This window comes from Pelophylax lessonae, assembly GCF_965119305.1.
Source record: "Pelophylax lessonae genome assembly, chromosome: 7".
NCBI classification, from domain to species: Eukaryota; Metazoa; Chordata; class Amphibia; order Anura; family Ranidae; genus Pelophylax; species Pelophylax lessonae.
This window is the reverse complement of record NC_138774.1, coordinates 75,617,674-75,633,607: the sequence shown is the minus strand read 5'-3', so window position 1 is coordinate 75,633,607 and position 15,934 is coordinate 75,617,674. Positions and strand designations below refer to the sequence as shown.

General features: G+C 45.0%; 1 protein-coding gene across 2 annotated transcripts in view; it reads right to left on the bottom strand.

Moving 5' to 3' along the window:
• The window catches only part of SLC8A2 (solute carrier family 8 member A2), a 342,138-nt gene extending 334,258 nt beyond the window's left edge, over nucleotides 1-7,880 (bottom strand). For both annotated transcript variants that reach the window (XM_082263478.1, XM_082263479.1), the window contains exon 1: nucleotides 7,655-7,880. The gene's annotated coding sequence lies outside the window, so the exon portion shown is untranslated. The remainder of the gene's footprint in view (nucleotides 1-7,654) is intronic.
• Nucleotides 7,881-15,934: the final 8,054 nt, after the last annotated feature.

Here is a 15,934-nt window from a genome sequence, read left to right as displayed (position 1 = left end):
GTGTGATGCACTCCTGATCCCTGCATTCTGAGCATGATGCACTCCTGAACCCTGCATTCTGAGCGTGATGCACTCCTGATCCCTGCATTCTAAGTGTAAAGTACTGCTCATCCCTACATTCTGAGAGTAATGCACTCCTGATCCCTGCATTCTGAGCACAACAAACTCGTAAACCCAGCATTCTGAGCACAATGCACTCCTGATCTCTGCATTCTGAGCATGATGCACTCCTGATCCCTGCATTCTAAGCTTTAAGCAATCCTGATCCCTGCATTCGGAGTGTGATGCACTCCTGATCCCTGCATTCTGAGCATGATGCACTCCTAAACCCTGCATCCTAAGCGTTAAGCACTCCTGATCCCTGCACTCTGAGTGTGATGCACTCCTGATCCCTGCATTCCGAGTGTGATGCACTCCTGATCCCTGCATTCTGAGCATGATGCACTCCTGATCCCTGCATCCTAAGTTTTAAGCACTCCTGATCCCTGCATTCTGAGTGTGTTGCACTCCTGATCCCTGCATTCTGAGCGTGATGCACTCCTGAACCCTGCATTCTGAGCGTGATGCACTCCTGATCCCTGCATTCTAAGTGTAAAGCACTGCTCATCCCTACATTCTGAGAGTAATGCACTCCTGATCCCTGCATTCTAAGTGTAAAGCACTCCTGATCCCTGCATTCTGAGTGTGATGCACTCCTGATCCCTGCATTCTGAGCATGATGCACTCCTGAACCCTGCATTCTGAGCGTGATGCACTCCTGATCCCTGCATTCTAAGTGTAAAGCACTGCTCATCCCTACATTCTGAGAGTAATGCACTCCTGATCCCTGCATTCTGAGCACAACACACTCGTAAACCCTGCATTCTGAGCACAATGCATTCCTGATTCCTGCATTCTGAGCGTGATGCACTCCTGATCCCTGCATTCTAAGCATTAAGCACTCCTGATCCCTGCATTCTGAGTGTGATGCACTCCTGATCCCTGCATTCTAAGCGTAAAACACTCCTGATCCCTGCATTCTAAGCGTAAAGCTCTCCCGATCCCTGCATTCTGAGCATAACGCACTCCTTTGAAAAAGCACAAAAGGTTTTTTTGGGCAAAATTGTACGTTTTTAGTCCCTTAATGCTCATTCAGAGGGGTGATCAGTCCCATCCCCTGTACAGAGCTGCTGGCAGGTTTAATTCAGTGTTGGCATTTTGAAATAAAAAGGTTGGTTTTGTGTTGCAGTTTTGGCACTCGGGCTCAAAAAGGTTTGCCATCATTGCTATATACCATCATCAGAAAGCCTCAACACAAGAGAAATGATTTGTAACATTCACTGCACTCACTTCAAAAAGAAAAGGAGCACTAGGCACACAAGCTGATAATTGGGCTATTGATTTTTACCATGACAGAGTTCCTCTTTAATATGTCTGTGCTCATATATTGTAGAATAATGGATTTAGCACAAAATGATGAATATTAGTTGTGAGGCAGAGAGAGATCAACAGACACAAAGATAAAGAAAGACACTGCTGAGAGACACACAGGTGGAGGGATCAGATATCAGAAAGACAGATACAGACAGACAAAGGGGAAGGAAGGAAGGAAGGAAGGAAGGAAGGAAGGAAGGAAGGAAGGAAGGAAGGAAGGAAGGAAGGAAGGAAGGAAGGAAATAAGATATATATATATATATGACATCACAAGCATCAGTTTTCTTAACATAATATCTATGAAATGGGGGGATTAGGAAAAGGAAGGAAGGATGGAAAGAGGGAAGGGAGGAAGGCAGGAAAATGAAGGAAGGGAGGGAGGAAGAATGGCAAGAGATAAAGGATGGAAGGAAAGAAATGAGGGAAGGCAGAAAGGAAAAAAGACACTGGACTGATATTTTTATGACTTCAAACACGGGTTTCAGCACAGAATGTCGATGAAATAGGACAGGAAGGGTCATAGGGAAGGGGGGAAGGAGGTGAGAAAGAAGAAGGAAAACTGGAAGGGAGGAGAGAAGGAAGGGAAATAGGAAGAAGGAAATAAAAGCTTTAAGGAATGATAGAAGAAAGAAAGGTAGGAAAGGAAGAAGCAAGAAAGGAAATGATAAAAGGGAGGAAGGGAGACAATGAGCAAGGAAAGAAGAGTGAAATGCCATCACACACATGGGACTCTACACATAATGTCCCTGAAGTAGGACAGATCCAGGTGGCCTTATATACATCTGACCCTGGTTGTAACTCCTTCACTGTTATCATTCTGCTTAGCAACATTGTTTTTCTTTTTTTGGCGATATTCTGGATTTAGCCGTTTGTCACTTCCCCCCTTCTAAAAGAAGTGACACTTTTTTTCCTAACAAGAGGAGTAGTGCCAGATCAGCAAACTCGTATTTTGTATGAAACAGAGAACTCAATTTCCACCATCACTTCTCCTGGTGCTGTACTTCTATGGTATGTACTTATACTTCTATATGTAATATGTGTCTTCTCCAATCACAGCTCTAATCCACAGTACGCTCCATCCATCCATCCATCCATCTATCTATCTATCATATCTACTGTGTTTATTTATCTATCTTTCTATCTATCTTATCAATCTATCTATCTAACGTATCTACCGTGTTTATCTATCTATCTATCTATCTATCTATCTATCTATCTATCTATCTATCTGTCTGTCTGTCTGTCTGTCTATCTATCTATCTATCTATCTATCTATCTATCTATCTATCTATCTATCTATCTATCTATCTATCTATCTATCTATCTATCTATCTATCTATCTATCTATCTATCTATCTATCTATCTATCGCCTCTATCTATCTATCTATCTATCTATCTATCTATCTATCTATCTATCTATCTATCTATCTATCTATCTATCTATCTATCTATCTATCTATCTATCTATCTATCTATCTACTGTGTTTATTTATCTATCTATCTATCTATCTATCTATCTATCTATCTATCTATCTATCTATCTATCTATCTATCTATCTATCTATCTATCTATCTATCTATCTATCTATCGTGTTTATTTATCTATCTTTCTATCTATCTTATCAATCTATCTATCTAACGTATCTACCGTGTTTATCTATCTTATCTATCTATCTATCTATCTATCTATCTATCTATCTATCTATCTATCTATCTATCTATCTATCTATCTATCTATCATATCTATCTATCTTCAAACCTTATCTATCTATCTATCTATCTATCTATCTATCTATCTATCTATCTATCTATCTATCTATCCATCCATCCATCCATCCATCTATCATCTATCTGTCTGTCTATCTATCTATCTATCTATCTATCTATCTATCTATCTATCTATCTATCTATCTATCTATCTATCTATCTATCTATCTATCATGTTTATCTATCTATCTATCTATCTATCTATCTATCTATCTATCTATCTATCTATCTATCTATCTATCTATCTATCTATCTATCTATCTGTGTTTATTTATCTATCTTTCTATCTATCTTATCAATCTATCTACCTAACGTATCTACCGTGTTTATCTATCTTATCTATCTATCTATCTATCTATCTATCTATCTATCTATCTATCATATCTATCTATCTCCAAACCTTTTCTATCTATCTATCCATCTATCTATCTATCTATCTATCTATCTATCTATCTATCTATCTATCTATCTATCTATCTATCTATCTATCTATCTATCTATCTATCTATCTATCTATCATGTTTATCTATCTATCTATCTATCTATCTATCTATCTATCTATCTATCTATCTATCTATCTATCTATCTATCTATCTATCTATCTATCATGTTTATCTATCTATCTATCTATCTATCTATCTATCTATCTATCTATCTATCTATCTATCTATCTATCTATCTATCTATCTATCTATCGATCTATCATATCTACTGTGTCTATCTATCTATCTATCTATCTATCTATCTATCTATCTATCTATCTATCTATCTATCTATCTATCTATCTATCTATCTATCTATCTATCTATCTATCTATCTATCTATCTATCTATCTCTATCATATCTACTGTGTTTATCTATCTGTCTATCTATCTATCTATCTATCTATCTATCTATCTATCTATCTATCTATCTATCTATCTATCTATCTATCTATCTATCTATCTATCTATCTATCTATCTATATATCTTATCTACTGTGTTTATCTATCTATCTTTCTATCTATCGTATCAATCTATCTAACGTATCTACCGTGTTTATCTATCTATCTATCTATCTATCTATCTATCTATCTATCTATCTACTTTTTTTTTTCTTCCTCTTTATAAATCTCTCATAAAAATGTGATGTTTTCTAATGAGTTCCTGCAGATTAGTGCTAACTTCACCCCCCCCCCCCCCCCACCCCCCACTTTATAAGACCACTTCCCCATCCCTATCTACATATATTACGCTCTAATAAAATCTTTTTAGGCACACGGCCTCCAGGCAGCTAATAAGGTCAGATCTCACAACTGACCCAATGGTATTTCCCAGGACACATACTGTTTACATTATTATTCATTATGCATCCTGAACACATTGCAAACAAGTAAATCAGGAGGAGTAATTATATACATATAATGGGAGGCACTGACCAATTCTGCCAGCTGTGAAATCCTCTGTTTTAATGCTGCGGCTTTACACTTGGACCTTTCATTAAACTCATTCCATCAGATAGATAAGATGGATGTAAAGAAGCTAAGCAGACAAATCCTTCTCAGCATTCCTTAATATACCCTGTTACTATTCTATTAACCACCTCTGCTGGATGTTGTGTCCATGCATCCATCAAACATACTGATCCTAGTACAATTAGCAATGGGGCCGTAACTTCCAGTCCCTCTCAACGAATCAGATTTTACCATTCATCAATAAAAGAAGGTTGCTACAGACTACTGCACCCGGTTTGTTCCCCTATTAACCAATTTGATTTCACTTTCCCCAAGCAATAAACAATCAGAACAATTGACTATAATTCCGGTTGCTATGGGTTACTGCATTTTGCTTGTTTCCGTATCAAATTAGCCCATTTGGCCAACAGACAGAAAGCCCATTAACCCCCTACTAGGCGGCCAAGCTGATTAATAGCCCGAAGCTGTACAGTACTAAAATGGGAAATATGGAGCCTTAATTAACTGCTTCAGTGAAAACCATATTTCTTTGCCACGTGCTCCACGCTCAATTTTGGAAGCTGGGGCAGCCACTTGTGGACTGGTTATTGGAAATGAATTAAGGAGGGGAGCACAGGAGAGAATATTGGAGATAAGGGCTCCCAGAAATGGAGAATTGGGGAATACAGTACTGGAAGCCGGGGCAGACGCTTGTGGACTGGTTATTGGGTATTAATTAAGGAAGGGAGCACAGGAGACAGAATTCGAGGAAGGGGCTCCCCGAAATGGGGAATCCAGTATTGGAAGTCGGGGCAGCCGCTTGTAGACTGGTTATTTGATGTTAATTAAGGAGGGGAGCACAGGAGACAGAATTCGAGGTAGGGGCTCCCAGAAATTGAGAATTGGGGAGTCCAGTACTGGAAGCCGGGGCAGCCGCTTGTAGACTGGTTATTGGGTATTAATTAAGGAAGGGAGCACAGGAGACAGAATTGGAGGTAAGGGCTCCCAGAAATGGAGAAATGGGGAATCCAGTACTGGAAGTCGGGGCAGCCGCTTGTAGACTGGTTATTAGGTATTAATTAAGGAGGGGAGCACAGGAGACAGAATTCAAGGTAGGGGCTCCCAGAAATGGAGAATTGGGGAATCCAGTACTGGAAGTCGGGGCAGCCGCTTGTAGACTGGTTATTAGGTATTAATTAAGGAAGGGAGCACAGGAGACAGAATTGGAGGTAAGGGCTCCCAGAAATGGAGAAATGGGGAATCCAGTACTGGAAGTCGGGGCAGCCGCTTGTAGACTGGTTATTAGGTATTAATTAAGGAGGGGAGCACAGGAGACAGAATTCAAGGTAGGGGCTCCCAGAAATGGAGAATTGGGGAATCCAGTACTGGAAGTCAGGGCAGCCGCTTGTAGACTGGTTATTAGGTATTAATTAAGGAGGGGAGCACAGGAGACAAAATTCGAGGTAGGGGCTCCCAGAAATGGAGAATTGGGGAATCCAGTACTGGAAGTCGGGGCAGCCGCTTGTAGACTGGTTATTAGGTATTAATTAAGGAGGGAAGCACAGGAGACTAAATTCGAGGTAGGGGCTCCCAGAAATGGAGAATTGGGGAATCCAGTACTGGAAGTCGGGGCAGCCGCTTGTAGACTGGTTATTTGGTATTAATTAAGGAGGGGAGCACAGGAGACAGAATTCGAGGTAGGGGCTCCCAGAAATTGAGAATTGGGGAGTCCAGTACTGGAAGTCGGGGCAGCCGCTTGTAGACTGGTTATTAGGTATTAATTAAGGAGGGAAGCACAGGAGACAAAATTTGAGGTAGGGGCTCCCAGAAATGGAGAATTGGGGAATCCAGTACTGGAAGTCGGGGCAGCCGCTTGTAGACTGGTTATTTGGTATTAATTAAGGAGGGGAGCACAGGAGACAAAATTCGAGGTAGGGGCTCCCAGAAATTGAGAATTGGGGAGTCCAGTACTGGAAGTCGGGGCAGCCGCTTGTAGACTGGTTATTTGGTATTAATTAAGGAGGGGAGCACAGGAGACAGAATTCGAGGTAGGGGCTCCCAGAAATTGAGAATTGGGGAGTCCAGTACTGGAAGTCAGGGCAGCCGCTTGCAGACTGGTTATTAGGTATTAATTAAGGAGGAGAGCACAGGAGACAGAATTCGAGGTAAGGGCTCCCAGAAATTGAGAATTGGGGATTCCAGCACTGAAAGCTGGGGCAGCTCTTTGTAATTGGATAATAATTAAGGAATGGAGCACAGGGCACAGAACTGGAGGTAAGGGCTCCCAGAAATTAGGAAATAGAGAAGCCGGGAAGCCAGTACTAAAAGCTGGGGCAGCTGCTTGTAGACTGATTATTGGATATTAATTAAGGAAGGGAGCACAGGAGACAGGGCTCCCAGTAATGGAGGATTGGGGATTCCAGCTCAGAATGGGGATTCCATCTCCGAGCAAGCTGCATTGACAGGACCAAACCTGGAACAGGGCAGTGTCCACATAAGACATCATTCCATTGGGACACTAGCCCTCGGAGACCATGGATCTCACAAATGGGAGGAGGGAGGGTCAGGAGGATGGAGAGGAAGAAATCAGAAGGCAGTGGAAGATGATAGATGATATAAAGAAGCAGGTAACGTGCTGTATTGAAGGGGGAAGCGGTACTGATAGTAAAAGGAAATATCTGGTTGACACTTGGCCAGCTTGGTGTATGGTGGAGGAATGAAGAGGGGCAGAACGCAGCATGGGATCACCGGGATAATATGGTGTTTATGTGAAAGAGAAAGACAGATCGACAGAGGTGCAATTATACAAATTAAGACTAGGGAGGAGGATAAAGAGGAGCACAAAGTAATACAGGGCAGCAGATGTGAGAGGGGGGGAAGAGGGAGGTAAAGGCAGAGACAGCAGCTATTGTGAATGGAGAAGCAGAGAGAGCATTGCCAGGCACAGCCACACATAGACAACATGAGACATGGAAATAAAGGAAGAAAGAGGACTGCTACTATTCAAAAGGACACAAGGCGCTGACATATATCTGCTCACCTGCTCTCTGGTCTCTCTTCCCACATCACACGCTCCAATGCATGTCTGTCCTTGCCTCGCACAGTGAGGGGGTCCCTTGCTGCTCGGTGAAAGGGGGGGTTGCAGGAGTATCAGTGTCTGCGGAAAAGCCTCAGCTCCCACCCCCCTTGCTCTCTCTCTCTCTTTCCTCTCCTCCACAGCTGTTGCGCCTCCAGCTTCTCTCCACCTCCACTCCCTCTCCCTTGCCTGTCTGGATCCGCATATTGCGTCCCCCTCCCTGTGTCTCCACCCTCTGGTCCCTTCCACACATCACCCACCTCCTCTTGTCAGCTCTCCCTCTCCACTCCTCTCTTCTGCTCCTCTTCTTTCACCAGCTTCAGCACCTGGACAGCACCAAGCAGAAATCCCCATCCCTGCCCACTCAGCATCACACCTGAATATTTCACAAGTGGGGCACCTGCCTGGCCTGTGCAAGAGAAAGGGCTCCTGGGAAAAAGGACAGCCAACTACCAATGGGTGCGCCTAGAAAAAAGAATAGAGAGAGTTACTATTACTATATATTGACTTTATGGTCGGAGTCACTTTGGGGACAGGCTATAGGGCAGCCGCCCCCCGACCTTTTCTAATTCCAACTACAGGAATTAGACAATTAGAACTGAAAGTTATTTCAAGGTTCCACCGTGTTAAAGACTAACTACAGGAATTAGACAAAATCCACCCCTACAGTCATAGTGGGCAGCCCCCCCCCCTCCCCCCGCCTGCACTGCAAGGGTTAAAGTGGTTGTAAAGCCAAGACATATTTTTACCCCAATTCATTCCCTGCAATAAGGTAAACAGTGTCCCTGTAGTTGTATCCCCCCCCCCCCCATCTCCCTACATAGGTATGCATAGGGGGTGTGCCAGGTGTGCCTGGGCACATCCTAATCACCTAGTGCAGCGCAAATTCCCCTGCTACCCAGGCCCCACTTCCCTACTGACACCATCCACTGCTCTACTGACACCATCCATGTTTTATAAATGATTAAATGTTTGTTTACATTTATTCATAAGAGTGCCTGTGTGTCTGTGTATGCGTACATACAGTATATACTGTAATTATATATAAATTTATATATATATATATATATATATATATATATATACATACACACATGCATGTGTGTCTGTGTATGCCCCTACATCATTGGTCAGTGTGTAGTGTCCCCTTACACTGGTGGTCACTGTTACATTGGTGGTCAGTGAAGAAATGTCCTTGGATTGGTAGTCAGTGGGACAAGGACAACCTTACATTGATGGTCAGTGAAGAAAAGCCCATTACACTGGTGGTCAGTGAAAAAGAACCGACTTGCATTGGTGGTCAGTGAAGTGCTCATTCACACTGGTGGTCAGTGTAGTGACCCCTTAAATAATTGGTCAGTGTAGTTCCCCTTTATGTTGCTGATCAGTGTTGTGTCCCCTTATACTGGTGGTTACTGTTACATTAAGGTGACCAGATTTTTAAAATAAAATCCAGGGACATATTTTTTTTTATTGGCAAATGGCACAGGACTGCATAATAAACAGAGCATGGGGCGCAAGACTGCATAATACACAGAGCGCTGGGTACAGGACTGCATAATATACAGAGCGCTGGCCACAGGACTGCATAATACACAGAGCGCTGGGCACAGGACTGCATAATACACAGAGCGCTGGGCACAGGGCTACATAATACACAGAGCGCTGGGCACAGGACTGCATAATACACAGAGCGCTGGGCACAGGACTGCATAATACACAGAGCGCTGGGCACAGGGCTACATAATACACAGAGCGCTGGGCACAGGACTGCATAATACACAGAGCGCTGGGCACAGGACTGCATAATACACAGAGCGCTGGGCACAGGGCTACATAATACACAGAGCGCTGGGCACAGGACTGCATAATACACAGAGCGCTGGGCACAGGGCTACATAATACACAGAGCGCTGGGCACAGGGCTACATAATACACAGAGCGCTGGGCACAGGACTACATAATACACAGAGCACTGGGCACAGGAATGCATAATACACAGAGTGCTGGGCACAGGGCTACATAATACACAGAGCGCTGGGCACAGGACTGCATAATACACAGAGCGCTGGGCACAGGGCTACATAATACACAGAGCGCTGGGCACAGGACTACATAATACACAGAGCGCTGGGCACAGGAATGCATAATACACAGAGTGCTGGGCACAGGGCTACATAATACACAGAGCGCTGGGCACAGGACTACATGATACACAGAGCGCTGGGCACAGGAATGCATAATACACAGAGTGCTGGACACAGGGCTACATAATACACAGAGCGCTGGGCACAGGACTACATAATACACAGAGCGCTGGGCACAGGACTGCATAATACACAGAGCGCTGGGCACAGGACTGCATAATACACAGAGTGCTGGGCACAGGACTACATAATACACAGAGCGCTGGGAACAGGAATGCATAATACACAGAGCGCTGGGCACAGGGCTACATAATACACAGAGTGCTTGGCACAGGACTACATAATACACAGAGCGCTGGGCACAGGAATGCATAATACACAGAGCGCTGGGCACAGGACAGCATAATACACAGAGTGCTGGGCACAGGGCTACATAATACACAGAGCGCTGGGCACAGGACTGCATAATACACAGAGCGCTGGGCACAGGGCTACATAATACACAGAGCGCTGGGCACAGGGCTACATAATACACAGAGCGCTGGGCACAGGGCTACATAATACACAGAGCGCTGGGCACAGGACTACATGATACACAGAGCGCTGGGCACAGGAATGCATAATACACAGAGTGCTGGACACAGGGCTACATAATACACAGAGCGCTGGGCACAGGACTACATAATACACAGAGTGCTGGGCACAGGACTACATGATACACAGAGCGCTGGGCACAGGAATGCATAATACACAGAGTGCTGGACACAGGGCTACATAATACACAGAGCGCTGGGCACAGGACTACATAATACACAGAGCGCTGGGCACAGGACTGCATAATACACAGAGCGCTGGGCACAGGACTGCATAATACACAGAGTGCTGGGCACAGGACTACATAATACACAGAGCGCTGGGAACAGGAATGCATAATACACAGAGCGCTGGGCACAGGGCTACATAATACACAGAGTGCTTGGCACAGGACTACATAATACACAGAGCGCTGGGCACAGGAATGCATAATACACAGAGCGCTTGGCACAGGACTACATAATACACAGAGCGCTGGGCACAGGAATGCATAATACACAGAGTGCTGGGCACAGGGCTACATAATACACAGAGCGCTGGGCACAGGACTGCATAATACACAGAGCGCTGGGCACAGGGCTACATAATACACAGAGCGCTGGGCACAGGGCTACATAATACACAGAGCGCTGGGCACAGGACTGCATAAAACACAGAGCGCTGGGTACAGGACTACATAATACACAGAGCACTGGGCACAGGACTGCATAATACACAGAGTGCTGGGCACAGGACTACATAATACACAGAGCGCTGGGCACAGGACTGCATAATACACAGAGCGCTGGGTACAGGACTACATAATACACAGAGCACTGGGCACAGGACTGCATAATACACAGAGTGCTGGGCACAGGATTACATAATACACAGAGCGTTGGGCACAGGACTACATAATACACAGAGCGCTGGGCACAGGACTGCATAATACACAGTGCGCTGGGTACAGGACTACATAATACACAAAGCACTGGGCACAGGACTACATAATACACAGAGCGCTGGGCACAGGACTACATAATACACAAAGCACTGGGCACTGGACTGCATAATTCACAGAGCGTTGGGCACAGGACTGCATAATACACATAGCCCTGGGTACCAGACTACATAATACACAGAGCGCTGGGCACAGGACTGCATAATACACAGAGCGCTGGGTACAGGACTACATAATACACAGAGCACTGGGCACAGGACTGCATAATACACAGAGCGCTGGGCACAGGACTGCATAATACACAGTGCGCTGGGTACAGGACTACATAATACACAAAGCACTGGGCACAGAACTACATAATACACAAAGCGCTGGGCACAGGACTACATAATACACAGAGCACTGGGCACAGGACAGCATAATACACAGAGCGCTGGGCACAGGACTACATAATACACATAGCACTGGGTACAGGACTGCATAATACACAGAGTGCTGAGTACAGGACTGCATAATACACAAAGCACTGGGCACAGGACTGTATAATACACAGGGCGCTGGGTACAGGGCTACATAATACACAGAGGGCTGGGCACAGGACTGCATTATACACAGAGCGTGGGGCACAGGACTACATAATACACAGAGCGCTGGGCACAGGACTACATAATACACAGGAGGGTGTTAGGCATAGAGTACAGGGTTCAGAGGTTTGCTATGCACAGAGGACACCTCCGCCCCCACATCCATAGCTCACCTCTGCACCCTTCTCTCACAGATTATCTCTGCAGCCCCCTCTTAGCCCCCCCACAACAGCTAAACTCTCCATCTCTCCATGCATCAGCTCTGACCCCTGCTCCCCCACTGCCCTCACCTGTGCACAAATAGACCCCCCCCCCCCCCCCCACATCTACTCATCTCCCGGTCTTGGCCCTCCGCACAGTCAATTTTTGGCTCTTCCTCTACTCCACTGAACAGCAGCAGGAGCGGCAGTGAGATCGTCCAGCAGGGGGCGTCTGCATCTGAGCCACCAGACAGCATTCTCAGCCAGCATGGGGATGCCCTGTCTACATTAATCCAACCCTAAATTCAGGGACAAAACCAGGGACAGACTTGGACCAGGGACAGTGTCCTCAATCCGGGGACGTCTGGTCACCCTATGTTACATTGGTGGTCAATGAAGATGCCCTCTTAGATTGATGGTCAGCAGGATAAGGACACCCTTTCATTGATGGTCATTCAAGAAAGGCCCCATTACAGCAGTGGTCAGTGGGAGGAATTATCTTTGCATTAGTGGTCAGTGGGAAGAATTCCACTTTTATTGATGGCCAATAGGAAGATTGCCCTCCTTTTAAATAGCAGAAAAGATTATTGATGTCACTAATAATGTACCTGCTTAAAGTGGTAAAAAAAAGTGATTTGTTTTTAAATAACAAACATGTCATACTCACCTGCTCTGTGTAGTGGTTTTACACAGAGCAGCTTGGATTCTCCTTTTCAAGGGTCACTCGCAGGCGCTCCTGGCCCCTCTGCCTAGTGCCCCCACGGTATGCAGCTTACTATGGGGGGCCCCAGGCAGGCCTCTGCTCTGCATGTCCATTCACACACAGAGCTGCGGCTTGGCCTCCACCCCCTTCTCTTCTCATTGGCTTACTGGCTGTGATTGATAGCAGCGGTGGCCAATGGTTGCTGCCTCAGCCAGTGAAGAGTGAGTGCCCCAAGAGAGCCAAGGCTCTCATGCACATCACTGGATCGAGATGGGGCTAAGGTAAGTTTTAGATGGGGTTGAGGAGGGCTGCTGCACAGAGGTTTTTCTACCTTCATGCATGCATAGCATGCATGATGGTAAAAAACCTTGAGCCTTTCTAACCACATTAATTTGTTGCCAACTAGCCGCTGTACTTATACTGCGGCAGGTCGGCTCTGTCCAGCAAAACGATGTACCTGTACGTCGTTTCGTGGGACAACCAGTGGGGGCGCGCGCATGCGCTGATTTGCCACAGGGGGAGCAAATTAGAGGGTCCGGCGGTCGTGATGTCCGCCGGGCACCCGCGATCGCTCTCTGTGGAGACAGATCGATGTAAACACGGCAAATAACAAATTGCAGTGCTCATATAAAAGTGAGTCCCAAAATTAAGAATAAAAGTTATTCATCAAGAAAAAGGTCCATAAAAAATAGTCCTAAAGATAGGGATCCAAGTCAATACCTGTAAAACCTGATGTACAAGGTATCTCACAGTTCAAAGAAGTTCCTCAATAATAGATCTGTGGGGAAACATGTAAAAAAATGTTAAATGTATCATGGTGTAGTACGTTCAAACTTCACTGCGACACAAACAGGGGGAGGTGCATCTGTGATAGAAACATAAAAATGATATAGTGCTCAACTCCTTCACCCCGCATGCAGTGCAAACTCACCAGATCTTAAAACTAAATCTCTCAATGATCTCCAATAATGTTTTCCACCCACCAATTTTCACACGGAGAAGCGGCATAGGTATCACAACGTCGATCAGTAAGATAATCCATCCCAATCATAAGGATAATTCTACAGTCATTCCTCATTCCTCTCCCAGAGTTGACAGATCAGTGTATTGTAAAAGAAATTAACTTATTGAAATCACAAAGTTGATACGCCATTAAAGCAATAGTAGCCACTCACATGTAGAACCGCAGCGCCGAGCGGCGGTCACGGCGTTGTGACGTCAGCGCGTGTGGCTCCGCCCAACGCGTTTTAAGCCAATGCTCTTCTTCTGGGGCCTCTAGTGATTTATTTGATTGTGCGGAGCGGACGGGACTGCACACATATCTGAACCAGTGAGAGTGAGATCATATAACAAGGGTTGCTTCAACAACTCTCTTGCCATATGGTAAATAGAGTCCACTACTTCTGGTAAGCGCTCTCAAGTTTTCCCCTTTGGTGATTGGAGCACTAGTGGTGTCATTCCCCTTCTTTTCAGCCTGAAACACATATCTCCCTTCATATATATTTTCATATTGCACAGTTTGTTTGCAATTTGCACTTTTGTCATTTGCTATACTCATTTACACTGCATTAATTATGAATTTATTATGTGTAATAACACATGTTTAATTTTTTATACCAATTTTAGCGCGGCATTTCGTGTATATATAGTGATTCTAACAATATTGTTGTATTGTAGTGCCTGCAGCTGATTTTGTAACTGTTTTTAGTAGCACAATAGTTTTTCTCTATTTTACATCTTTATGTAGAGCAACAATTCCTTTTTTCAGATCTTCAGAGAGTTCTTTGCCATGAGGTGCCATACTGAATTTCCAGTGACCAGTATGAGAGAGTGAGAGCGATAACACCAAATTTAAAACACCTGCTCCCCTTTCACACCTGAGACCTTGTAATACTAATGAATCACATGACACCGGTTAGGGAAAATGGCTGATTGGGCCCAATTTGGACATTTTCACTTAGGGGTGTACTCACTTTTGTTGCCAGCGGTTGAGACATTAATGGCTGTGTGTTGGGTTATTTTGAGGGGACAGCAAATTTACACTGTTATACAAGCTGTACACTCACTACTTTACATTATAGCAAAGTGTCATTTCTTCAGTGTTGTCACATGAAAAGATATAATAAAATATTTACAAAAATGTGAGGGGTGTACTCACTTCTGTGAGATACAGTATATAGCAGAAAGTAAAAAATATATATATATTTTCAGAATTGTTACTCTTTTTTTGTTTATAGCACAAAAAATAAAAAACTCAGAGGTGATTAAATACCACCAAAAGAAAGCTCTATTTGTGGGGAAAAAAGGACATCAATTATATTTGGGTACAGTGTAGAAGGATTCCCAGTCGTTTTGCTGGATCTGGGTCCCCCTGGGCCACCGGGTGCAACAAAACTACCCCTGTGCATGTTCCTCCAAGTGTAAGCACTGAGACAATGACCAGTCCAGTAACTTTGGGTTTTTTGTATTTATTGAGAACTTGGATGGGAGAAGGGAATGAGTGGGATACTCCTTTGGCTCAACCATGCACAATTTGCTAGGGACAACTGAAAATGCTTCTTGGCGCTGACTTGATGCTGGCTAGACGGTCAATGCCGGATGACACTGGCTTGCTGCCTGTTAACTCCAAACTGACCTTGGACTGCTTTCTCACATAAAGAAGTCCTTTCTTTAGCTCCCTTAAGCACTCCTTGCTGAGGTAGCTACTTGTGCTGCTGCTGCGCTGCTAAACACTTCAAGGCCCACACCGGCACCCTCTTCCTCTCACTTATCTTTAGGGCTTTAACCAGGGCTGTCTTACCGAATGGGCACGCTGGGCAGTTGCCCGGGGGCCCCACCTGCCCAGGGGGCCCACCTGTCCAGTGACCCAGCCCCAGCCAAGCATTAGTCCCGACTCTCGTGTGCATCCCGCCGCTGAACTTAGCAGGTGGCAAGCGTCTGTCGGCCCTGTGCTGCTGTCAGGCAACTTGGGCCGTGGAGGGGGAGCCCACAAATCAAGAATGCCTGTCCGCCTCCACAGGAACAGGCACACAAAGGACAGTCGAGTCTGACTCCCATCTGTGTGTGTGTTCACCGG